Source organism: Heterocephalus glaber, unplaced genomic scaffold, assembly GCF_053883595.1.
Source record: "Heterocephalus glaber isolate CG9 unplaced genomic scaffold, H.glaber_assembly_v1.0 deba00001509, whole genome shotgun sequence".
Classification (NCBI taxonomy): domain Eukaryota; kingdom Metazoa; phylum Chordata; class Mammalia; order Rodentia; family Bathyergidae; genus Heterocephalus; species Heterocephalus glaber.
In genome coordinates this window covers 6,679,173-6,703,513 of record NW_028258325.1, presented here as the reverse complement: position 1 = coordinate 6,703,513, position 24,341 = coordinate 6,679,173, and the positions used below count along the sequence as shown (strand labels likewise).

The 24,341-nt window shown below is 46.7% G+C and overlaps 1 protein-coding gene across 9 annotated transcripts in view; it reads left to right on the top strand.

The window, feature by feature from the left end:
* The first annotated feature begins 12,056 nt into the window (after positions 1 to 12,056).
* Hs3st1 (heparan sulfate-glucosamine 3-sulfotransferase 1) overlaps positions 12,057 to 24,341 on the top strand; it is a 30,255-nt gene continuing 17,970 nt past the window's right edge. For 4 of the 9 annotated variants that reach the window (XM_004847280.3, XM_021260283.2, XM_021260280.2 and 1 more), the window contains exons 1-2: positions 12,059 to 12,196; positions 24,267 to 24,341. The gene's annotated coding sequence lies outside the window, so the exon portion shown is untranslated. Of the gene's footprint in view, positions 12,197 to 12,241; positions 12,261 to 12,663; positions 13,905 to 24,266 lie in introns of those variants that run through there. The other 5 variants (XM_087187372.1, XM_087187373.1, XM_004847279.3 and 2 more) reach the window with 4 other exon arrangements.

Sequence of the window (24,341 nt, the reverse complement as noted above, 5' to 3'; positions counted from 1 at the left end):
CTTGACTGATTAAATGACTCACTAATTGATAAATGACTCAACAGTTGATTCAGAGGTTTTTCAAACTTTATTAGAATATCATCCTCCATTATAAATACTTTGTGGAAGGTAATGTGAAAGTCATTGAATGTTATAAAACATAACTTTAGAGTGCTGTTTCAAAGATTTCAGTGACCTGACTTTTTAATTTTTCTGTTTTTTGTTTTGTTTTTTGAATCTTAATGTGTATGAAATTTAGGGTCTTACAAGATTGATGGTGTCTTACCACTCTGGTTGCTCAATAGGTCAACATGGTTGTTGTGTCACTGCCTGCTCATTCCTGAAGTCCTCCTGCGGCAGGCAGCCTCTGTAACTGGCTCCACCCATCCCATCTCATCTGTGCTTTTAAGTATCCTCTGCCCCTTGCATGTGGACTAGACCTATAGACTTGTTTCCAACATAGAGGAAATGTCAAGTGTGACAAGACATAGCTTTGAGACTAGGTTGCAAACCACTATGTTATCTATTTTGGACCACCTCTTTTTCTATGTCAGATACTCACTCTGATGAAGCCAACTACCATGTTATGATCTGCTGTATGAAGAGCCCACATGGTGAAGAATTAAGAATGGGCTCTGGAACAGCCACCAAGCAAGCCTCACCCTCATTTCAACAACCTGTAAAAGGAGGCCTACTCTCACCAACCCCGCCAGATCCTCTCCCTGTGAGCCTTTGGAGCCATGATCAACAACTTTAACATAGCTGAGGACGCTAAAACCTGAAGACCCAGCTATGCGAAACCAGGCTGCTGACCCACAGAAACTCTGAGTTGATGAATGAATATTGTTTAAAGTCATGAACCATGGCGGGTAGTTTGTTATATGACTGATACACTCACACTTGCATCATTTCAGTTGAGATTCATAGTAACATGATTTGAGTGTATGTATTGAATAAAATTAGGCTGAGATTTGACATTTGAATGAAAAGATATTCTATACACACAGAAGACAGAAACAGAGCACCTAGGTAATCATGGACAGGCATCATGAAGTTAATGTCCTTAGTTGTAGGAACAACCAGAAATTTTATTTCATTTTGTTAAATAACAAGAAATACTTTATGGATCTATAACAATTTGTTAGAGGTGCCATAGTGTGATGCCACAGACTAGGTGGCTGAAGGCACAAAAATTTATCTTTCAGTTCTGGAGACCCAAAGTCTGCAATGAAGGTATCAGCAGTGTCTGTTTATTCTGAGGGCTGTGAGCGAGAATTTGTTCCAGGCCTCCCTCCTTGGCTTTCGGGGGGCTTACTTCTCCCTGTGTCTTCCCCTTGTCTTCCTTTGCCTTTTTGTCTGTACTAATTTTTCCCTTGGTACACAGATTCCAATTATATTGGATGAGGATCTCATGCAGTGCCCTCATCTTACTTTAATCACCTCTACAAAGACCTGATCTTCAAATACAGCCACATGATGTGATTCTGGGGGTTGTAACTTCATATGAATCTGGGGTACCTAAAGTTCAACCCATACAGCCATGTAAAGTAATGCATTCAGAGCTTCTGGGAACAGTAGCTGGATGTCTCTAGTGGGGAGTAGGCATTGTTGTGCCTACATCTATCATCTATGATAGAAAAGGAAAATGATGTGCTCCAGCACGAGCAGCATGTTTCCACTCTGAATGGAGTAGTAATGGTAAACTTACCCCAAAAAGAGTGAGTTCTTCATAGAAAATGCCTCTCAATCTTGATTTTTCAGAAGGAAATGGGTCAGCTGTATGTCCATGAAGAGTATTATGGTTTAGATGTAAAGTCTCCCCCAACAACTTATGTATTCAAGGCCTGGTCCCCAATACAGGAATGTTTAGCAATGGGGCTTTTAGAAGGTTATTGGTTTCCGAGGGCTCTAGATTATCACTGGATTAATTCATTGATAGATTCACGATTGGATGGCATTATGGGGAAGTGATGGAAACATAGGAGATGGGGGCCTAGTTGAAGGGAGTGAGTCATAAGGATGTGTCCTTAGGAAATATACCTGTCCCTGGTGCCATGCTCCTGCTGCCATGATATTCTGCCTTACCAGAGACCCATTCAATGAAGCCAGCCAATCATGGATTGAAACCTAAGGATCCATGCACCAAAATATATTTTTCTTTCTATAGTTTGTGTGTGTGTGTGTGTGTGTGTCTGGCATTTTAACACAGAGAGAAAGCTGACAAACACAGACAATTGGGGCTGAGAAGTGCAGTCAATTCTGTGACTGTACCTGACTATGTCATACAGAAGATTTTGGAACTGGCCTGTGGAAGGAATTTGGAAAATTTGGGAGACAGGCTAGAGAAGCCCCGGAATATTGGAAGTGAAGGTTTGGTGGGAGCTCAGAAGACAGAATGCTGCAGGAATGTGGAGAGTAAAGACTGCTCCTGACGTTTCAGATGGGAACCGGACTCTACTGGAAACTGAAATAGAAGTCATTCTCATTTTGGCAAGAATCTCGTCTACCTTTTATCCAAGTCCTGAGACAGTGTGTGTGGTTGAGTTTAAGAGTGAAGGATTATTTTATCTGGCTGGGAAAATTTCAAGGTAGCACAGCATGCCTGTGGCATGAGTATCTGCTCTTAGCCAGATTTACAATGAGAATGGGGAACAAAAACCAAAGAATGATTTGGAAAACTTACTGTTTTGCCAATAAAGAAGTATGTTTCTTGTCGAGGCCAAGGAAGATGTAGTTGCTAAAGAGATTGGTATCATTAAAAAAGAAAGCAAGTGCTTTGCACTGGAACAATAAGAAAGGTGACTTCAAGGCATTTGAGGAATCAGCCAGACCACTCCGATTGCAGGCTGAAGGATACAAACTTTAGTCTTCATAGATTTTCTTTGAGGAGAGGGAGACAGTGCACCCTGCTTCCACAGAGCAGCTTAGGAAGTTGTTCCCCCTGGATTCATTGCACAGGGCTCAGATGTCCAGTCACTGAGGCCACTGCAACTGTGGACCAAATGGACCCAGCTACTGCTCCTGTTGGCAAGGGACCTCGGTCTTATCCACATAACCCTGGTTTGCAGGCACGCAGAAGGCAAGAGCTCAGAGTCACAAAACCTTACACAGAGATTTCAAGGAAAGACCTGGGAAGGCAGAGAACATGTGACAGGGCCTGAGACCTTGTAGGCAACCTTGGGGTTCATACGGGAAGCTGTGAAAGTGAAGCTAAAGCTGCAGCTGAGACCCTAGGAAGATAGACTATTCCAAGCACGTGGAACATCTGTTGAGGAAATCTGAAGGCAGTGAGAAGATCCAGCCCCCAGGGAGAAGGTATTTGAGCTGCAACCAGCAAGGGCGTAGGTACTGGAGCTGCTTGAATTCTGCGTGGCCCTCACCCAGCTACCATATGCCCTGGATGCTGGATATGAAGCTATAGAATTTAATCTTCTCCCTGCTGGATTTTGGTCTTGCTTATATCTGATCCTTGCATTACCTGCATCTGGCCTCCTTCTGAAATAGGAATATTTACTCTATGCCTGTCTCACCATTTTATGTTGGAAAGATGTAACTGTTGTTTGACTTTTACTGGGGCTCACAGATGAGTTGCTTTAAGTGTCATAGGAGACTCTGGACTTGGACATTTGATCAATAGTGGAACTGTTAAGAATTTGGACCCTCTTAGGGATGCCCTAAATGCATTCTGCATTATAAGATGGACAGGAGCTTTTGGGGGCCAGCGAAGAACATTAGAGTGTGCCCCAAAGGCTCATGTATTGAAGGCTTAGTCTGTATGTTTGGGGGGGGGGAGGGTTGGAAGGTGATTTTTGGATCATGAGAGCTCTAATTTCATCAGTTAGAGCCATTGGTGGATGGTTCACAACATTATTAGAAGGTGATGGAAACTTGGGACCTAGGGCCTAGTTGAAAGGAATAGGTTATGGATGCATGTCCTGGGAGACCATATCTTATCCCCAGCCCTGTGCCTTTATCACAGTGATGGAAATCTGCCTAACACAGAGTGTCTCTTCTTAGTGTTCTGTCCTTTCATGGTCACTGTCTTTGCGAGTGAACACAAGTTAACATACAAAACGACAACAGCTCTGGCGAATGGCGCTATTTGAAACCATTGGCTTGGAGGAATATTCCACGTATTCAGTCATTCAACACACTTCGACCCACTGTACACCACGCATTGTGAGTGCTTTCAGCTGAACCATCTTACCAAATCTCAAAATATTGTACTGTACATAAATGTCATTGTGTTTATTCTAAAAGGAATAAGTGAAGTTTAGAGAGGGTATGTGAGTGGATTTGGAGGACAGAAATTCAAATTTAGTCTTGTCTGACCCCACAGCCTTGCTGTTTGAGGACTTTCTTGATTGGTTATAATTTTCCAGCAGTAATGACTTCTGGAGCAGATGCTGAGTGGTCACAAGAAGAATTAGTCTTTTAAAGATTGTGTCAAATGGGGATCACCAGCAGTGACTAAGAGAGTAGAGGGGATTTTTATTTGTACTTTTTCTTTCTAAGGAAATGGGATCATCTGATTTAATTCTAATTTATAATAACAATGCAGCTCTATTCTGAGTATACCATGTGCCTTAATATATAGAAGCACAAGAAAGGTGTCCTCAGTACCCCATTGTATAGAATAAGAAACTGAGGCTAAGTACTGTGGATAAATTCACAGAGCTAATAATGCACAGTTGGGATTTCAACCCCAGCCATCTAGTGCTGGCATCTGGCCTCTTAAGAGTTTGTGTTATCTATTTAATGTTTACTGGGGGAGTTCACTTCCTTTTCTAAGTATAACTAGAACCACAGAGACATAGTCTACAAACACCATGGACTTACAATAACCTCAGCAGAAAGCCCTACTCCAGGGAACAATTAAAGAAATACTGTGCAAGTACTGATTGTAGGCAAGGTGGAAGTAAGCGAGGAGCTGTAACAGAGAGGATTCAAGGGAGCTCACTGGTTTTGGAAGTTTAAAGCAGCCTCAGTACATGATACTCCCCTTTCCTTTTTTGTGCAACGAAGACTAAGACAGATGGAAGCTAAGTGTACACTTTGTTACTGACAGAGGCTAGGCTGGAGGGGACCCAAGAGACCTGGCACTGGAACCCCAGAGCTGGGCACACTCACTCTCGGAGGAAGAGGCAACCCCAGCCCTGGGCTGGCTTCCCTCCTCTGGGGACTCACCAGACAGCTGGAGCAGAGAAGCTGCACAGTGTGGATGCTACCTTATAACCAGCTTGCTCCCAAGAGGAAGTAAGACAAAGCAGATGGGAGAATCTACAGCTATTCTTCTACACTGTCAACAAACAAGTGTCTCCATCTCCCTCTGCAGGCAGAATGTCCCACCATCTCAGGTGGCTTCCAGGAAGAGGCAAATCCAGGAAGGCTGGGTGATTCAGGAGAAGGAACCAAAGCTAGCAAACAGCATTATATGCATCAAAGAAAACATCAACACCTCTCCCACGCTCAGCTCCAGGCGGTTACAGGGTCTGACTGTAACTCACTTATGTATCTCCAGGTCTACCCAAGTCCTGGGCAGAGATTAAGCTAAAGAACTGAGTGATACTGAGTTGAATAAGTGACCACTGATACAGAAGCTGAAATCTGAAACATCACGAGAAATCAAGGGCCTCGATGTGAGATGAACTCTGCCTGGAAATTACAACTCCTTAACAGCTGTGGGGAGACAAAAGCAATTACCCCAAGATCTGAGCTTTTAAACCTACCATTTTCTTTTGTCCATTAGTTTACAGAATGCGTTACAACAATCACATGAGTATTGACTTTATACCTTATGGATAGTTACACTCCTTGAATGTAAGTACATTTTGAAACCATGAAGAACATAATTCTCTTCTCTTTCATTTGAAAAACTGCAGTACAACACACTGTAGTCCTCTTTCTAGGTTTATGATGTGCATATGTTTAGGTAAGAAAAGATGGTAAGATTTGACTTTGACCTGCCTCAAAATCCAGGATTATTAGCTGCATGATGGAGCAGGTGACCTACAATTTTAACTTCTCTGTTTGTATATAAAACAGGAGCAAAGGGAGAATATACATAAATCTAGCACACAGCTATTCCACAAATGCCATGATTTATCTCATGTGCACACACAGTACCTCAGGCTGGTTTCACAGGATGTCTGGTGGGATTTCCTAACTGTACAATATATCTATCTTCCTTTAGTTTACAAAACTTAGTTTACAATAAGTATTGTATAAGTGTTCAGATAAGCTACTTCGATCATTTTAAATAAAAATGTTAGTATTTTTTCCATTTAGGAATGAATTACCCGAGCTTCAAAGTATTCTATGGCATACTTATAACTACCATAAAGGAGAAAAAAATATATTTAAGTGTCATTGTAAACCCTTTCATAGGAAGAGTGCTCCACAAGTGTGTGAAAAGAGAACTCTAGTTGATACATACAGCCTTGGCTCTGTTTTAAATCTGGTGTCAAAAGAAAGCTTCCAAGGAAGATGGCAGTGCCCTCAGCTTTTGAGAACAACAGGGCCATGTCCAGAGGGCTTCAGTGAGGACTCCATGTTCTACCTGGGACAGAGAGGTGGGGGTTGAGATGGGAGGGCAGAAGATCACAGAGCAAATGTTGCCTCAACTTCCATTGTACGCAGAGACCCAAGAGCGTCTTTAAGCTGGGTTGCCATGTTTCTATTCACACATATGAACTCTGAGGAGCTACTGGATTCCACTCATCCTATAAATGTCCACCCATGCTCCTAGTGGAGGTCGTGTTATAAAGAAGCAGATACCCAGTAAACGCTGGCTCAACTGAACAGATGAAGCTGCAGAGAGAGAAAGAATTCTTTTTTTCCTGAACATAGTGAATTTCCCAGTATCTTTGAATAAGGTCTAAAAGAGAAAATCATCGAGACTCATTCATCAGAGGATCAGCCAGCTTTGTTCCTACCAAACCTGAAATCAAACAGAGTGCCCCAATTTTCCGTTGCCCTGAAGGCATTCCAGCACTCAGCAGGATATAATAATGTGAACAAGAGGACCACTTCAAGCCTGCAATATTGCAATTCTGGATCACTAATGTGTGTAATTTGGGGCAAAGTTTGACAGAAGATCATATATAAAAGCAATATGTTGTCTAAAGTTGTTTATCCAACACAATGGATGAACTATGAGCTATTTATATGAAATAGTATTTAACAGACTTCCTTTACCTGAATCAGCTCAGCACTCATGCTCTGCAGGATCATCTAACCGGGCCATTAAAAGTCATAGGCTCGGTGCCTGGAGCCCATGAGAGTGTTGAAGGCTTCTAAAGCCTCTAAAAATATAATTTATTTTAAAAATAAGAAGAAAAAATAAACTTTGAGGTTAAAGAAAACACTTAAATCTACAGGAATAATATATTCATCTTTATATCAATGCACTCACAAAATATAGTTTTATTTAATATGTGCACTTTAGTCATCACTTTGTTACTATAACAAAATACCAAAAGCAGGCTAGCTTATAGGTAAAGAGGTTGATGTAGTTCACAGCTATGGAAACTGAGAGTCTAAACAGCATGGTGCAGATTCTTGCAAGTGTTTCCTTTAGCTGCATGAACTCATGGTGGGTTGGGATGTTGTGGGAACACCCGTAGGAACAAGCCATCATACTAGGGGCCAGGAAGCCAGGGGACATGGGGGAGGCTCACCCCTTTATCAACACTCTGTGGGGAGAAGGACCAAGGATTCACAAGAGAACTGCCTTCATCTCTTTCATGGACACATCATCAATGACCTAAGAACCTCCTCCTAGGCCCTGCACCTTAAAGGTTCCATCACCCATAATGACCACCACCCTGGGGACTAAGCCTTTCACAGATGGGCACTAGGGGGACATTCAGACCTAAATCATAGCAGTGAGGAAGGGGATCACTGAGGCAAAAGTCCTGTAATTCATAACTTGCCCTGCAACCACACATGCCAACAGTAAATCTGGTGTGATAAGAACAAAAGTCATGTTTTCAGAAAATAGAATTACCCAGGAAACCATTAATTAGAGATGGGTGGGCTTTCTGCACATATCTATAGATAAATTAGGAGAGGGTGGGGAGAACATGATGGGAGATCTTAGTTGGAAGGACTCAGCTCCTCCATGTTTTGTGGACATGACTTTCATTTCCTTTCTCACAAGCACACTGCTTTGGCTAATTAGCAAATCAAAAGAAATAAAAACAATTCTAGACCTCAGCACAATCAAATTAGTGGAGTTATTCAAGGATACTGCTTTCTGGCAGAGCAATCATGATCTCTTTGTTTTGGTCAAAACCAGTGAAAATTATCTGGACAACCCAACACACTCCCATCACTCAGTCAGCTCGGTGGATAACAGCATTTCCTAGCAGCTCTCTTCAGTTTTACAGATGATCTTTTTCTATGAAGACCGGAATGAATGCACAATGCACAATTAAGCAATACCCATGGAGCTTTCCATACAACAAAGATCTTTTAAAAATACATTTGACTTTTCAGGTGATTCAGCAGTAAGAGCCATTAGCACACCATCTAAATCAGGACTTGGAAAGTTTATTAAAATTGGATTTTTAACCTGATCCCAATTTCCTCTGCTTGTAAAGAATCCCACTGGACTCTTTAATATTCATGCTATTAACCTTAAAGTTGCAAGTGGCCATGATGAAAGGAGGTGGTATACAGGGCCACTCAAGTAGAGAGGGGTTACAGGTAAAATCCCCATGGAGTCCGGGTAGAGTGAATGTGGATCTTACACATCTTCAGAAGAAGCAAGAACACTCCCCCCCACCCCACCTCCCCTTCTCTCAATCTTCCTCCTCCCCCCATCAGCCCCCATCCCAAAGCCCATTACATATTGGTAGGAAAGATAATAAGCAGAATGAAAGCAAGCAAACCACTGAATTACAAAGAGCACTGGAGTAGGAATCTAGTTGTTACTGGAGGCAAGCTGCCCTAGATAAATCCCTCCCTTCTCTGCTGTACCAAAAAACTCACTCAATGACAAAGGGCTAAAGACTTGCAAACCTGCTTAAGAGCAAACCTTTATTCCTATGTCACCTTGAACAAATTACTTACCTTCTGTAAGCTTCAGTTTTCCTATTTGTAAACTAAGGAAATCTCAGCTTGAAGGAAATGGTGGTAAGAACAAAAGGTGGAGCTTAGATAATTCATTTTATACAGAAGCTCCAGTTATATCAATGGCTGTTCCTGCAGAATGCTGACCAAATTCGTAGGTCAGCTGCATTTATTGCAACTTCATTCCTGAACCTTCATCTTCTGCGAACATAGCTCGCATGGTTAACCAATACCAGTAGGTTTTTGTAAAGGTGGGCTGTGAAAATAGGGTTTGTTTTTCCAGAAAAGATCTTATGTGCCGTTTGGGCAATGGCGATGTCTTAACCTGTCATTTTTCCCTCAGTGTTGAATACATACTAGGTGCTCAAGAAACATTTTAATCACTTAAATATCAGGAGTGTAGGTTATCTACTAATGTGCTCTCATTTTCCAGCTGATAACACTGTATGGGCCACACAACTATGACGGACAACTGCTTTTCCAGTTTTCTACCATCATGTCTAATAGTCTCTATTCTTACACCTTCAGCTTTAAAACAGAGATAATATAGCTGACCCAAAACATCACAACTTAAAAGAAATTAAACCTACAAAGGTTTAAAATAATAAATGTATTCATTTATCTGAGCACAGTATGTTTCAGACACCATGCAAAATTCTGGGGAGTGATAATTATGCCATAGTTCCTTGCTCAAGGCACTTCTAATTTGCTAGGGAAGTTGACCCTAAAGAAGATAGTTTTGCCGCAATGTTTGTGCATTATAGCAGAGCTGTGACAAAATACCTGAGAAAAGCAACTTAGAGGAGGATAGTTTTATTTTGGCTCACGGTTTCAGAGATTGCAGTCCATGGTTGGTTGGCTCCAAGACAGAAACATCATGGAGGATGGGCATGGCGAGGAAAAACTGCTCACCTCATGGCAACCGGGAAGGAGAGAGAGAGAAAGACAGAGAAAGACACACACACAGAGAGAGGTAGAGAGAGAGAGAGAGAGGAGAGAGGGAACTGGATGGGTGTTGGAGGAAAGGACCTACTTTTTAACTGGGGGCTCCAACTTCCAATAGCTTATTCAGATATGAACTCATCAGTGGATTAATCCATCAATGGGAGTCAGCTCCAACATGATCCAGTCACCTCTCTAGGCTCTAATTCCAGGCACTGCTGTCTTGAGGACTGAGGATTTGGGGACACTTCATATTTAATCAAGAACAGGTACCATATGAGCATCTAGTGAGGAGCTTCAACTCAAGCCCAGAAGACATCAGAGTAGATGTCTAGGAGAGGTGGCAAATCGCTAGGCAGAGACAAAACTAAACAGAAACAGAAAAGTCCTGTCCAACTCCTCCTTATTTCAACAGAAGAACACTGATTACTGACCAGTTAATGGTTGCAGAAATTGAAAAGAAGGGAGAGAGAGGACAACTGCAATGACAGTTGTCAAATTCTTGTCATTTGCCAGACAGGCCTGGAGTCATTTCTGCAAATGGAAGCCACTAACAGAGACCAGGGTCAGGACCTGTGGTTCTAGTTCCTTTCAAGGCCTATTAGTAAGCAATTAAGTAGGTCAGTTAATCCGCCAGCGTGCAAATGCAATTTCTGCTAGTCTTTTTTGTCTCACAAATGACTTGTGAAAGTAATCGTGGCAACGCAGAGCATCAAACTGCTCCCTAATGCTGAACAACTCATGATCTGCAATGTGCCTGGCTGCTAGCAGGAGCTTAAAGATATCGGAATCGCCAGGGCTTTAGTCATGGACTTCATACCTGGTTTTACACAACTTTACAGAACGGGAAGAAAGCACTTCTTTTAAATGTAAATTTGAGTGCTAAGGTTTTTCAAAGGGCAGCTTTAAAGTGACATTTTAAAATTCACATTTTTTTACCTAAAATGGGCATGCCAACATCACTCTGACTCAAAGTAGTACCCATAGCCATTAAAACGCCTGAAGGCTTATTTTTCAAGAGGAAGGCGTGGTCTCAGCCTCCCAGAGCCTTCTGCCTATATCCGCCAGAAAATACAGTACCTGGCATTGCTTTACCTTCTAGAAGGACAGAGGCTAATTTTGGCAGGAGTTAAGGGGTCACTGTTTTATAAAAACCTTCTTTTAAGCGGGAGAATATTAATTAAAAAATATAAATGGCAAATCTGGCTCCTTTCAAATATTTCTTACAAATCTTAAGATATAAGAAATATATAAAAATCCAAAAGAAGTTACGTTGATGTGCATTTGATTTTCTGAAATTCATATATGCGGGGCTTTTTCTGGCTTGACTTTGAAACCACGTATTTTAGCTCTGGTAAGCCGGCAGCCCAGTTTTGGGGTTCTCAATTTCCACCGCTCCAAAGCTTAACTTGATCTACTGTGCGCTGCTGGGTTCTCACTGCAAATCTCCCGGGCTTCGAACTGGGACAGGACCAGAAGGACTGGACGTCTGCAATCCTCCTTGGCGCCCAGGAGACGCGCGCTCTCCTCGCGAGTCCGCACCGCTCTGCCACGCGGTGGGCGCGCTCAGGGCGACGCCGCGTACTCGGAGGCCGAGTCCCGGCGGTTCCGTTGCGGCGCGGCCGCAGGCGGATTCCGGAGAACCCAGCCACTTCCTGCCTCCAGGCCCGCAGGCCGCGCCGGCGTCCGAGGCGGGTCCCCACAGGCCGGCCAGGGAGCGGGCAGATCCCGGGACTGCAGGCACGGAGAGCGCGGGCAGGTGGCGCCAGGCTCGGGCCAGCCCGGGGCGCGGAAGCGGACGGGCCTCCGGACGAGGCTGCTATGCGGGGCGCCCGTCTGGCCCGCACTCCGGGCCTCGGACTGAAACTCGAGCTGCGCGCCGGGCAGCAGTGGGCGCTCGAGATCCTCTCTGCCCGGCGCGCTCCCTCGGGGCCCGGCCTCCTCGCCCCTCCTCCTGCTCCTGCTCCTCCCCCTGCTCCTCCCCTGCCCGGGATCAGGCACCAAAACGCCCGCCTGCGAGGTACTCTGCGCGCTGGCAGCCCGGAGCCGCCGCCGCCGGTCTCTGCGTCCCCTTCCCGCCCGCCGGACTCTGGGGTCCCGGGGTTCGCCCCACGGCCGCGAACGCTCGGCGGCGCTGCCCATGGCCCAGTCCGAGAGCCGATTCGGGGCGCCCGACGGGCTGGACCGCTTCGCGGCTCAGGTGAGTGGGGCGCGGCGGGGCGACTTCGGCCGGCGCGCGACTTGGGCTGGGTGCGGAGCCCCAGGTGAGTGGCGGCCAGCGCAGGCGAGCGGGGACCGAGGGAGGGAGACCGGGCTTCTCCCCTGCCTCCGCGGACCCGGGCCCTGTCCCCGGAACTCTCCGGGACTGGGCTGTGAGGACTGGTGTGAGTTTCTGACTCCGCTGGGCTGGATGTGTTTCCGTGGCAGAGCGAGAGCTGCGCTCCGGCGGCCACCGTGCGCCCCCGGCTTCTACTAGGACCAGGCAGGCACCACCTGCTGGGGACCCCGGGGTGGAGAGCTGGGGCCGGAGTGCACGGCCCGCGGGGCAGCGCGCCCGGCAAGCCCTGGTCGGATTTAGCTTTCCACGCATTTGGGGTGGCGAGGGGAACCGGTGCCTCCCGAGGGACAGGGCTGAGGCGACCGCGCTGACAGCGAGGAGCTGCTCTTCCCGCGGTGCTCTCTCCTGTTACTTTTTACTTTTTTCCCTCCTCGGTTTCTGTTTCGGGTGCCCTCGGCAGCTGGGCACAGGGGTGAGGGAGGCAGGTGCGCATCTGCCCCTGGAGCGCGCGGCCCCTCGCGCAGCCCGACCTGTGCAGCTCCCCGCGGCGGACTCCACGCTGCTCCCTTCTGGTTCCAACCTGTCCTATGCGGGAGCCCGACAGCCGGCTCCCCAAGCTGAACCTGGAGCGCACAGGGGCGAGGCGATGGAGAAGCAGAACCCAAAGCCAGGGCGCAGGCTCCTCGCGCAGGTCCTGCCCTCCCCACCCCACCTTGCAGAAGTGGTCGTAGCCTTGCCTTGCCTTGCCTTGCCTGACACTCGCTCCTCCCCTTCCCTTGGCGTTTTCCCCGGCTAATTTTATCCCCAACTTGTGCCAAGATGCTTTTGGGGGCATCCTGGGAGGCGGCTCCGGTTGTACCGTCTTCAGGCTGAGCTCTCTCGGGCAGTCTCCCCCGGTAGAGCAGCGAAGGGCGACAGAGGGAGAGCTGAGCGCCTCTCCTCCCCAGTCCCGGCTCTGAGCGAAGCCCCGTTGGCCCGGGGCCTTCGCCCGGGGCGCTGGGCGACCGCGTGCCCCGCCAAGTCTCCGCGCCCGGTCCGGGGTTTGGCAGGAGCCTCGGCGACTGCGGCCGGAGAGCACATGAGGTCCTAGGTCCCGGGCGCAAGTGCTCGCTCTGCACTCAAACCTTACCTTGTTCCTTAGAAACGCAGGGGCCGGCGTCCACCAAAGGGTAAATTCCAGGAATTCTAAGTTTTAAAAAAATTAAAGAAGGGAGAGATAACTCAACTCCTGCCTGCCTGCTTTTCCAAAGCGCATCCTTCGGCTCTCAGCATTATTCTTGCTTTCTGCTTTCCCGGCAACAGCGGGTGCAATTAGAATCACCCTGACCTACTGAAATTCCAGCGACGGACGCTGCAGCTGCAGATCCCTGCGTTACCCTTTTCTGCATTTCCAGTGCTTAGATTTTTTTTCTTCACAGGACTGCAGAAATAACATATTGAAGCGGACCATCGTGTTATGTAAGGCCTTCTTTTTTCCTCTCAGCGCTAGGCAGGGAAAGGTCCGCTTCTCCAGGCTCGTCTGCCAGTCTCTCTCAGCTGTTTGACAGGGGTGGACAACTTCATGACTAAGCACTCTTAAGCAAGAGCAGTTAATTACAACGGCAGCGTGGAGTGGAGTGAAGATCACACGGTGAGGCTTTCTGAGCTGTTTCTGGCTGCTGTCCACTGTGAGGCTGCCCAGTCTACAGAGCACAGCAGCTTTAGAAAGGGAGATCTTTACTGGGGAAGCTGGTGAGAAAGTGGAGCCTTGGGCTTGCAGATGGGCACGTGAGGGAGCCAGGGCTCTTTACACAGCAGATGGTTTGTCTGTGTGGAGCTTCGTCCCCTGCTCCAGCAGGGCCTTTCCAGGGCTTTTTGCACTACACAGTATAGAGGGGCTCATGCTTAGGCTGTCAAGAGTGCTCTCCTCCTAGAGAAATCCCAGGGGCTTTCTGAGGGCAAAGCCACGTGGAAGCTTTTCTTGCCTTGGATTAAAATTTGGGTGGTGACTGGGAAGGGGCTAGGCAGACAGAATGGCTGGTATGAACTGCTTGTTTGTGCACGCTGCCTGTCCGCGCAGGGCACTTGGCAGTGCGAGCCCACAGCCAGGGCTGAGTCTTGTTCTCTCCTGGACCTAAGCTCGGAGGGATGGAGGGAGGGGCAGTGAAATGTGTCGCTGTTCTGATGGAACGGAACTCAGCCTGCGCCTGAGGTCAGGCTCCAGGCCTGCCCCTGCTCCTACGCTGTGGAGACCCTTGTGGCTGGCACAGAGAAAGGTCCTGGCTGTTCAGAAGAGCAGTAACTTTCCATCCATCTCAAGAGGAAGTAACTCTCCTGGTGGGGCTGGCAAAGGCCAGGCTTGTTTCTGGGGGTTTAGGGAGACTGTGACCCCTCACGCTGGCTCCCTGGACAAACGCTTCCCATCAAGGCTGCTCTCTCCTCATGGGGGACAGCAAGAGACTTACACGTGGGTGGAAGGCCAACTTCCCGGCCCAGGACCAAAGGCAAACTGCCCCTCTCTGAGCTTCCCATGCAAAAGAGATCTCTGCAAAATAGGAATTGAGGCATTTTTAGCAGAAAGTGACAATGTATATGAAAAGTGTGTGAGTGATTGTAAGACTCTTACGGAGTTTTAGTTATTTGATTTACTCTTCCTGTATTTTATTTTGTGCCTCTCTTGATGTCCACGTAAATTGCAGTTTGGGTATGAATGAGTGAATGAGAGTGCTAAACATTAAATGAAGGAAAGGATGTCTTATCATTGGCCAGTTTCTGGTGACCAAAAATTCTTTCAGCCTCAGCCCTTCCTGTTTCTCAGAATTATTCATCTCTTATTTTCAGGATCAGACTTAATTTTTAGACTTCTCGTTTTGTCTTTTAACTTAGTTTGTGACATCTGTCTAGAGAAAATCTGTTTGGAGGGGGAATTTGAAATCAGTTCATCAAAAAGAAAAAAAGATACAAGTTTGGGTAGGCAAATCAGTGGGAGAAAAGGGAATCGTGACCGGTGTCATGGAATGGCCTGGGTGTCCCTTATCTAAATCTGTCATCAGAGGGAGCACTAGCACTTGACTGGCATTTTAATTGTTCATTTCGTAGATGTTCCTTAGATAAATGTGTTGGAGAAGTGAATGAATGATTGATCGGAAGCTTCGCAGCAATCCCAGAGAGCAGATGGCGTCCTTTCTATTTTAAAACTCAGGACACTGTAGATTAGGAAGCTTCGTTAATTTTCAGAAAGTACGAAGGATCCAGATCGGGATTCAGATCTGCCTGCTCCCAGTGCACTAGAGGAACGCACGGTGCTGCTCACAGCGCCCTCTTGTCCCTCACCACTGGAAATCCTACCGAGTGATTGGAAGGTGTCCAGCAACACACACCTTATTTAGGCGGCACCCACCTCCTGGTAGAAACAGACGCTGAGTTTGGGAGGTGGGGCCCTTCCTCCTTCCATGTATCACCCAGTCCTGCGCTTAGGTGCCATCACATGCGCCCACTTGGGGTCTGGAATCTTGAGGAAGTAGCAGAAGGACCCAGGGACAGTGGTGTGTTTGCCACCCTGGGTCATGGGTCGAGTTGCTGACATCAGCAGCAACAGGAATGTCCCGAGATGTGTCCTGGGGAACTCTCCCTTTGGCAGCATCTTGACATCATCCCTGGACCCTGGTTCCCTTCATTCTTTCCCGCTTTCCACCCTGGCCTTGCAGCCTCTCACCAGTTCCTCGAGAGAACTCCTATTCTTCAAGAAAGCCCCACTTCTCCCTAAGCCAGGCAGCCTTGCAAGCGGTGGATGCACAGAGAGCCTCCACCCTCCGTCTTCTGGCCTGCCTCGCGCATGAAGCATTGTCAGCTTCCCCTGCCCATAGGGAATTCAGACCATAGCTTTTTGGGCCGTTAGAATAATATTTACTGGGCCAGAGTTTGTCAATAGCTCTGTGATGCCACAGGAGGTCTCGGAAAAATGAATACATTATGATTCCAAGGAAGAGCTTCAACATGAAGGAAATGGATCCCAGTGGGCATCTTTTCTAATTTTTTCCCTCTTTATTGCGTGCTCTTTGATGGTTTTCCAGCAGAGGTCGCAGACTCGCCTTCGCCGGCCGGCCAAGGAGCAAAGGGGCAGCGTCTGTGCGGCTGGCCCCGCCTCCGTCAGGGACCCCGACGCTCAGACCCCCCTACCCCCCTGAAGGCTGCAGGCAGGACCTCAGACCTGGCCGGGCCAGGTGGAATGATTTATTTCTCAGGCTCAACTGTAAGTTCACACCCAGTTGTGTGTGGAATCGACTGACTTTAAGTGCCAGCACCTACTGCACTATTGCCGCAAAGCTCTGTGTGGGTAGTTAGACCTCCTCTCTGTTCCACAGGCCTCCAGTGCGTGGACTTTCATTTCACTAGTTGGAGTGGGAGATTCAGGAGAGTCTGTTACCCAGAATATCCCGGCAAGAGTGCCGAAGGGAGTGAGTTAGGAAGGGTTCTAATCGGTTACCCTCCATGTTGGCAGAGTGTTTGTTTTAATCTGCTGCAACGCTTCTCGTCCCTGCCACAGTGAGCAGTTTCAAAGAGCACATTTATTCCTTTAACACGTGTTTATGGAGTTCCAGCCTTGTACCAAGTATTGTTCTGCTCAGTGGTGGCACAGTAGGGAATAAAACAGATAGAAATCCTCGCCCTTGTGTTTATCTTCTAGAGGAGGACAAGGACACAAAGCAAGAGAGATAAATAAAACGTCTGCTGGTTAGACAGTGATGTTCTAAGAATTAGAAACAAATAAATCAGGGGAAGGCGATATGAAATGTCAGGGCAGTGGTCACCAGGCCTCAGGCCGGTCACCGCCGGCAGCCTGCAGTCTGGTCTTGGGCTTAGCATAACCAAAGTCAGGTTTCCGTGTCCAACGTGAAATACATTTTGGTGTGGGAGTTGGGAGCCTTGATTGTAATCTGGGAGCTGCAATTGTGAGTTAGTCCTTGATATTGGCCTAGAATCTTACTTTTAATGAAAGCGACCATTGATTGCATATTTTGAGAGTCCCTGTGTTTTAGGCATGGTGTGAAGTGTTAGGATCCAGTGATGAACCAACCCCATGGAGGGCTCAAGGGCGAGTCTCTGCTGAAGATGGGATCCAGGCACGCAGCAAGCTGAGGAGCACAGAGACAAACTGTGTAGCTGGCGGGCAGGCATCCAGGAGACTGAGAAATGCGTGGAAATACATAGTGTTCTTTGGTCGCCCATCCCAAGAATATGCCCCTTTCGTCATCCTGTTTCTTCCACAGCAGGGCTTCCTGCAGTCAGCTGTGCAGCCAGTGTGTTTATCTGGAGTCACCCTCTCTCTTCACTGTCTCACTTGCTTACTATGTCTCACTCCCCCACCTGTTTCTGTCCTCCAGGACAGCAGGGAGCTGGAGGTGTTTGTTTGCTTCAGTTTCTGGAACAGCATATCTGGTTCCAAGTAGTTTCTCAGAAAAGAACTGGGCAGCATTTCTAGGGTAATTGAGAGGACTTCTTGGGGGAAGAGAAATTTAACAAAACAGAGAGAGAGAGAGAGGTATGGGGGAGAAATGCCGAAGAAAAATGATCAAACAGCATCCAGTTTGCATAGCCCTAAATGTTTGTGAAGAACTCATCGAACTGTTTTTGGGATTTCCGTGTGGTCAGCAAAGCCAAATAAATGGAACCCTGAACATTAGCCCTTCGCTGCATAGATCTTGGCCATGTAAAAGTTCTCTGGCATGAAAAGATTATAATAATGACAGTGCATCAATTTCATATACTGTAGTGTGATGATGCTGCCTGCTGTCTTCTTTATCTCTCTGTGCCCAGACCTTCAAGGGCAGAGAGAAGCTCCTAGAATCTCCATTTCATATTTAAGGAAGTGAAGCAACTGTGCTTAGATCCCAAGAGAGAAGGTGACAGATGCTAGTTCTACTAGATTTTCTAACTGCATTGAGCAGAGGGCTAAAGTGGAGATTGTTAAAATCCCTGGAGGACAGAGTAGTCCCCATTTTCCTATAGGGGAAGAAATATATCTAGATTTAAAACATTCACGTCTTCTTTTATCCGTCAAGAACTTCCATTTCAGTGCTTTAGGTCTTGCTAAATTTCCCCAAGAATTTCCGCAGATTTGGTACATGTGCACCCTGCAGTAGGTTGTTTTATGTAAATGTCTTCATTCTTTAGTTTAGGAGACTAAATCAAAGTCCTGTATCAGCAGTTAAAATACAGCGAGAGAAAGGTGATTGCAGATGCAGCTGAAATGAAAAGGCATGCTTGCCTAGCTCGGAAAAATAAATAGTGACATGGAGTGAGAGCTTGCACTTTTCTCGGATCGCTTCTCCAACCACATCTTTCCCAGCTTTCTGGGCAGGAAGGAGGGAAAGGGCATAAGTTATAGATTGCTGTGATTTGCTTTTGAAGTTGTTTGCTTGTTTTTGGGGGGTTTTGGGGGGGGAAGTTTTGCACTACTAGAGATTAAACCCAGGGCCTTTGCATTGAGCTATACCCCAGCTCTGCTCCTCTTTTAAAAAACAGCGTCTCTTCGAGTTGGATCCCCAGTACCAAAAAAAAATTTAGGGCCAGGGATTTAGCTCAGTGGTTTTGCCACCTGCTGCGCAAGCACAAGGACCCGAGTTTGATCCCCAGTACCAAAAAATAAAAATAGAAAACAGCATCTCACTACGTCAATAACTTGCCCAGGCTGTGCTTTGTGCTCCAAGGAACTTGTAACCCCTTTGCCTCAGCCTCCTGGAATGGTACGATTATAGGCACAGGCCAGTACACTCCAGGAAACCTGGATGGGTTTTCTGGGCCTTTGTTTTCTCAATAGTCGCATGAGAATAAAGGGCAATCTCTAGCATGCAGTGCCTGGCACAGTGATCTATAAAAACAATCTTCTGTTTCTTATGTGAAGTTGCTAGGTGTAGCAAATAAAAATACAGAATACCTAATTCAGTTTCAATTTCAGATAAGCCACACGTGTTTTAGGTATGTCCTCAATATTAAATCCTAAACACATTACTCATTGTTGGCCGGGGTTATAATTTAGTGGCAGAGCTTAGGCTTAGCATGCTTGAGGCCCTGGATGATATAATTTATATATTATTTATCTGGAATTTAAGTTAACTTGGGGACCCTGTATTGTATTTAGTAACCCTATTCTGGTAGCTGTTCAGTGAGATTACTTTTCTGAATGTTTTAGAAGCACAGTAAATTAAAGAAAGGAAAACACTGTAGTCTTCAAGGTGAGATGATTTAGCCTGGAGGGAATGGTCCACTATGAAAGAGAAGGCTTGTTTTCCCTAGTGAGCCAAGCAACAGAACACTCAAACCAAAGAGAGCTTATTTATTTGCTAAAAAGAGCAAAACAGAACCCACTGTGCATTTAATAAAGGAGCCAGGTTCTGTCCTGGCCCTGAAATCATGAGCCAGATTATTCTCCACACCCTGGGAAGAGGGTGTCCCAGCCCCTGAGGCCACCGGGGCAGTGTGGGGCCCGGCAAAGCAGGCGCTCATTAAGTACAAATAGGGCTCAGAGCGCGTTCCTGGAGGCCTGGAATTAGAAAGCCAGGCCCGTACGAGGGCTCCACTGAGCACAGTGAAGGCACATTTTGTGCTTGGAAAACTCACACCTGAAATTGCTCCTGCATCCGATGAATGCAAAGCTAATAAAACTGTTAGAGGGCCTTTCAGATTCGCTGCCCCGGAGTAGATGGGCTTGGGCCGAAAATGGAGCCCGATATGTCCCCAAGACCACCAGAGCGTGCTGTTCTGGGGGGGCTGTGAGAATGTTGTAGTCCCATTTCGGGTAATAACCTGGTGGGGAATTAAATTAAGAAGAATTCTGTTGCATGTGTAGTTTCCAACGCAGCGTTTTACGGCTTCTTCAATACTGAGGCATTGCTCTTGCTCAAATAACTAGTTTCTGTTGCATGTAATATTAAAAACTCCTCATTTAGCCTAAACTGCCCGCGAGCAATGTTTCTTTGGAATATGGACCGGAAAAAAGGCAGAACAGCATCTAGTTAGGACAAAGGCTCAGCCAGCTGGGGAGTCCTGGTTAAAATCCAGTTGGCTGCTTCTCAGATGTGGCACAGGAGGTCAGTTACTTCATATCACGGACCTCAGGCCCCATGTTTGAGAAATGGACCTGATTAAAAATATAGGAGAGGGTTGTTTAGTGCTCAATAAAGCACATAAATGATGGCAAGTGGATACATAATGCCTGGCTCCTAATTAGTGGTAAAAGACAAGAGAGAGATGCAATGAATAAGATAACAAGAAAACAAGGACAGACTCTGGATGGCAAACTCAGTGTCATGCCCCGGAGACCAACAGCTAAATCTCTGGCATCGTATTTATAGGAGAGTGTGTCAGTCCCCTGCCCTGCGTTCCATCAGTCTTAAATGAGATAATGCAGGTAGACCTTTACATTCACTTCCTGGGATGACAGATCACAAGCAGCAGGGCAGAAAAAGTGCAGAGGAGAGGTTAGGGGGAGGCACAAGGACCAGGGAGGGAGCCAGGTGAGGCAGTGTGCACTAGCTACTCGGGAGGCTGAGGGGAGAATCCTAAGTTCAAACAAGCCTGCCTGAACAAGTGAGAGCTCCTCACAGTGAAAGAGTGGAGTTGCGAAGTACAGGCCGGAGAGGGAAGAAGGGGGACAAAGCAGGAAGGACAGAGAGCAAGAGAAGCAAAGATGAGAATGGACACAGGAAGCCCACAAAAAGCAGGCAAAAGGACATGAAAAGCAAGGAGCCCAGTGAGACTTTGTGACCCGAGCAGTCTTCAGCAAGCCCTGGGTAAATGGGTAAATCCCAGTGTGGTCCTTTAGATAAATACCACTTCCTTTCCGCATCTCTGAGTTCCTCAGCACCTGAACCTGATGCCCTGTAACCTGAGGGCAAGGTACAAAAGGTTTCATTCTCAGACTAACAACAAAAAAGGGATGAACTGTGATATAGACAGGGAAGCATGTGCCATCCTCCCTGTTCTGAGAGCTTGAGGTCTCGTAACAACTGAACAACCAGAAGCAAGAGAACTCAGTGCCACCTTGTGGAAGGAGTGGCCCCCCTGCCCCTCTGACAGAAGCGAATGCCCCTGATCAGGGAAGGACTGTATTGGTTGATGTATTTGACATTGTGGAAATGATTTTGCTTCTGTGAACCTTGACTGCCTTTTCTGTAAAATGGAATGATACTTCTTGGTGGACTTTTCGGAGAGAATCATATTGTATGAGGAATCCAAAGCACCCGTTAGAGAGCCTGGTGTGTAGTAACGGTCTATAGGGCAGCATGTAGTAGGACTTACTAGTTTTTTCTTGCTGGAAAGCCTAATTTTGATTGAAAAGCAGATCAAGGATGCCAGCCTGGATCTAACTGCTCACCGCCATCCTGTCCACCTGTTCCCCTCCAGGTGACGCAAGACCACAGTTTCCTCAACAGCACTTCACATCACTCTGAGCCAAAGAAGTGGAGAGCGAGTTAAGTGTCTCCTTTTTTAACCAGGGAAGAATACCTTCTTCCAAAGGCCCCAGGAAATGTCCTTCTTAGGTCCCATTAGCCAAAAACTTGGTTATATGACTAAAGATTAAAAAATAATAATACAGAATAAGAAACTGAGGCACAGAGACATTTGAAGCAATGAAAGGGGGAAATGAATCGAATATGGTAACCCTGAATTGATTCCTCTTGCCTTCAAGCAACTATTACACTTATGTTTGTACATTGCAACTGTGATTGATCCTGCTGCAATTCATAACTTCTTTTTTATTGCTATCTTCAGCTGAAATACAAATCTTGTACACTTCAGGGGTTTTTTTTTTGTTGTTTTTTTTTTTGGTCCTCCCCAGCTCTGTAACTTGCGCAACCATTTGCAATCTGCTAAAATAACGTTAGCAATCTTTGCAGAATCCAAACATAACCAGACAGATCCGTGCTCTTTGCAGAATGTCCCGTGGATTCCGATTTTATTTATGGCACCTGTGTTTAAGTGCAAGACTTTGGACCCAAAAAGAGAGCATGGCCCAGCCACATGCCCTCACAAAAGGCTCACCTTGGTCAAGTTCACTATAAACTTCAGAGACACTTTCATAACTTTTCTTGTTTGCTTTTTATACACTCATTTATTTAAGGTTAAATCTATTCCAGGAATTGTAGTCGGTTGGGGAATTTTCTTGAGTGAGTCACCCAACCTGGAGCCAACATGAACAAGTGCCTGACAGACCATTGGCACTCAAGAAATAACTGTTGGATGAAAAAAGCAGAAGCCCTAACATGTACTCCATTTGACTGAGTCATCAGGGTTAAATGCAATAGTGCAGTTAATGATAATTTTAAAGATAATGCATTGAATTAACTTTGAGCATTTAATGCTCATAGTGGGTGCTTAGAAGCTTGCCCTTCTTTTGCTGTTCTGTTTCTAACGGTGGTGAACGTGCCAGTGAACTTCAATCCTTGGGTCTGCAGCATGGCACACAGACTCTGATCCTTCGGCCTCATCCTTCATTCTCTGTTCTGTATTCACACCTCATCATCTGACCGGAGCCCCCACATTCCCCTGACAGATCAGAGATGGGGACACACCACGCTTTGTGTGTGCACTTTTCCCGCGCTTGCAGGCTCCCCTCCTTCTCCCGTTTCTCATCAGGTTCAGGCTGCCTCATCCTTTAGTCCATCCAGGCCCTGTCCTCTTCTTCCAGTGCCCTGTGGATTGCAGTCGCCACCCATGTGGTAGTTACCTCAACTCTCTTCCAGTCACATGACAGGACTGCGTTTTTTCTTCCTAGTCGAAGTTTTATATGAGGTGACAGTGAGGGGACTGGACTTGTCTTGTCACCTGGCCTGAAGCTCTAAGGGTCAGGTTATGCTGGGATCATTGGTGCCTGGCCTCTTCCTGACCAAGCCCGGGAGCTGCCCTGCTTATGACAGTCACTGCTCTGTCTGCCTTGGTCCCTTAGAGACAGGCCTGCCACCACCGGCATGGGACAAGCAGCCAAGGGAGGAGGCCCCGGCAGGGGTGCTCGTCTCAGTCCTGCCCACCTCTCCCTGGCTGCTGGAGCACTGCCCCCCCTGCCAGTGACACGCGGTTATAATTGCTGACTCAGTGGCATCCCTCAGGAAGTGGCTCTTGGAGAGAAGGACAAAGCACTCTCTGTGCCAGTCCAGGTCTTTGTACCGGGTCACCCACTGCACCCAGTGTGAGCGGTGGGAAAGGAAGTACCTGTGGTCCTGGCAACAAGGAAGTGAAAGCGCTGTTGTCATAAATGGGAAGCACCATCTTTATAAATAGAAATACTGGTCTTTGAGGGGGAGGTTGATGTTGTAGATTTTTGGCTTGAGTTTCCTGAGTTTACACGGGCAGCTGTCTTTTGTCACCTCAAAAGTGATTTAAGGTGACCCAAGGCGTTGTCCCTGGGGTAGGGTCAGTGCCACCTGTATTCTGCGCTTGCTGCAGTTTGCTCCCTAAAGCCCTCTGCGCACCAGCCATGTGGGCCTGAAGACGCCTGCTCTAGGAACTCTGACACTTCAGCCAGCCGGGCAGGGCAGCTGCTCATGCTGGCCCCTGGCCCCTGCTGGGGCTCCTTCACCACACAAACCCCAGCAGGAGGTGCACAGGGCTCCGGGTTGGCAGGAGGCTGTTTGCTGCAGTTCCCATTCCAAGGCCCGCCAGGCCCCGCTGATTTAAGCTTGTCATCACCTGCAGCCATTCAGCACTTGAATGGTTCTTTAAGGCTCTCTGATAAAGGCGTCCATCGTCTGGTGATCACTGTCCTGTAAAAGTGCTGGATTAAGAGCTACTTTATGCTTTCTGTTTTGCTTTTTCTTTGTCATTTGTGTCTCGGTACAGCTACTAGAACAGCAAAATTTTCACACTTTCACTGAAGAATTTTTTTTTGTAACTTGTCAGTTTTTGGAATGCTGTAGCTCCTTTCATTACTTATGACAATTATTTAAGCAGACAAAAGTAGTTGTTATAAAACTGAAATTATTGCTATTATGGTCCTTTCATTTTTCTCTTCAAGCTAATATCACCAAGCTGTGATTGACTGAGGAAATGTCTGTGAGCTCCTGTTTACTGACAATTGATCTTGTACCAG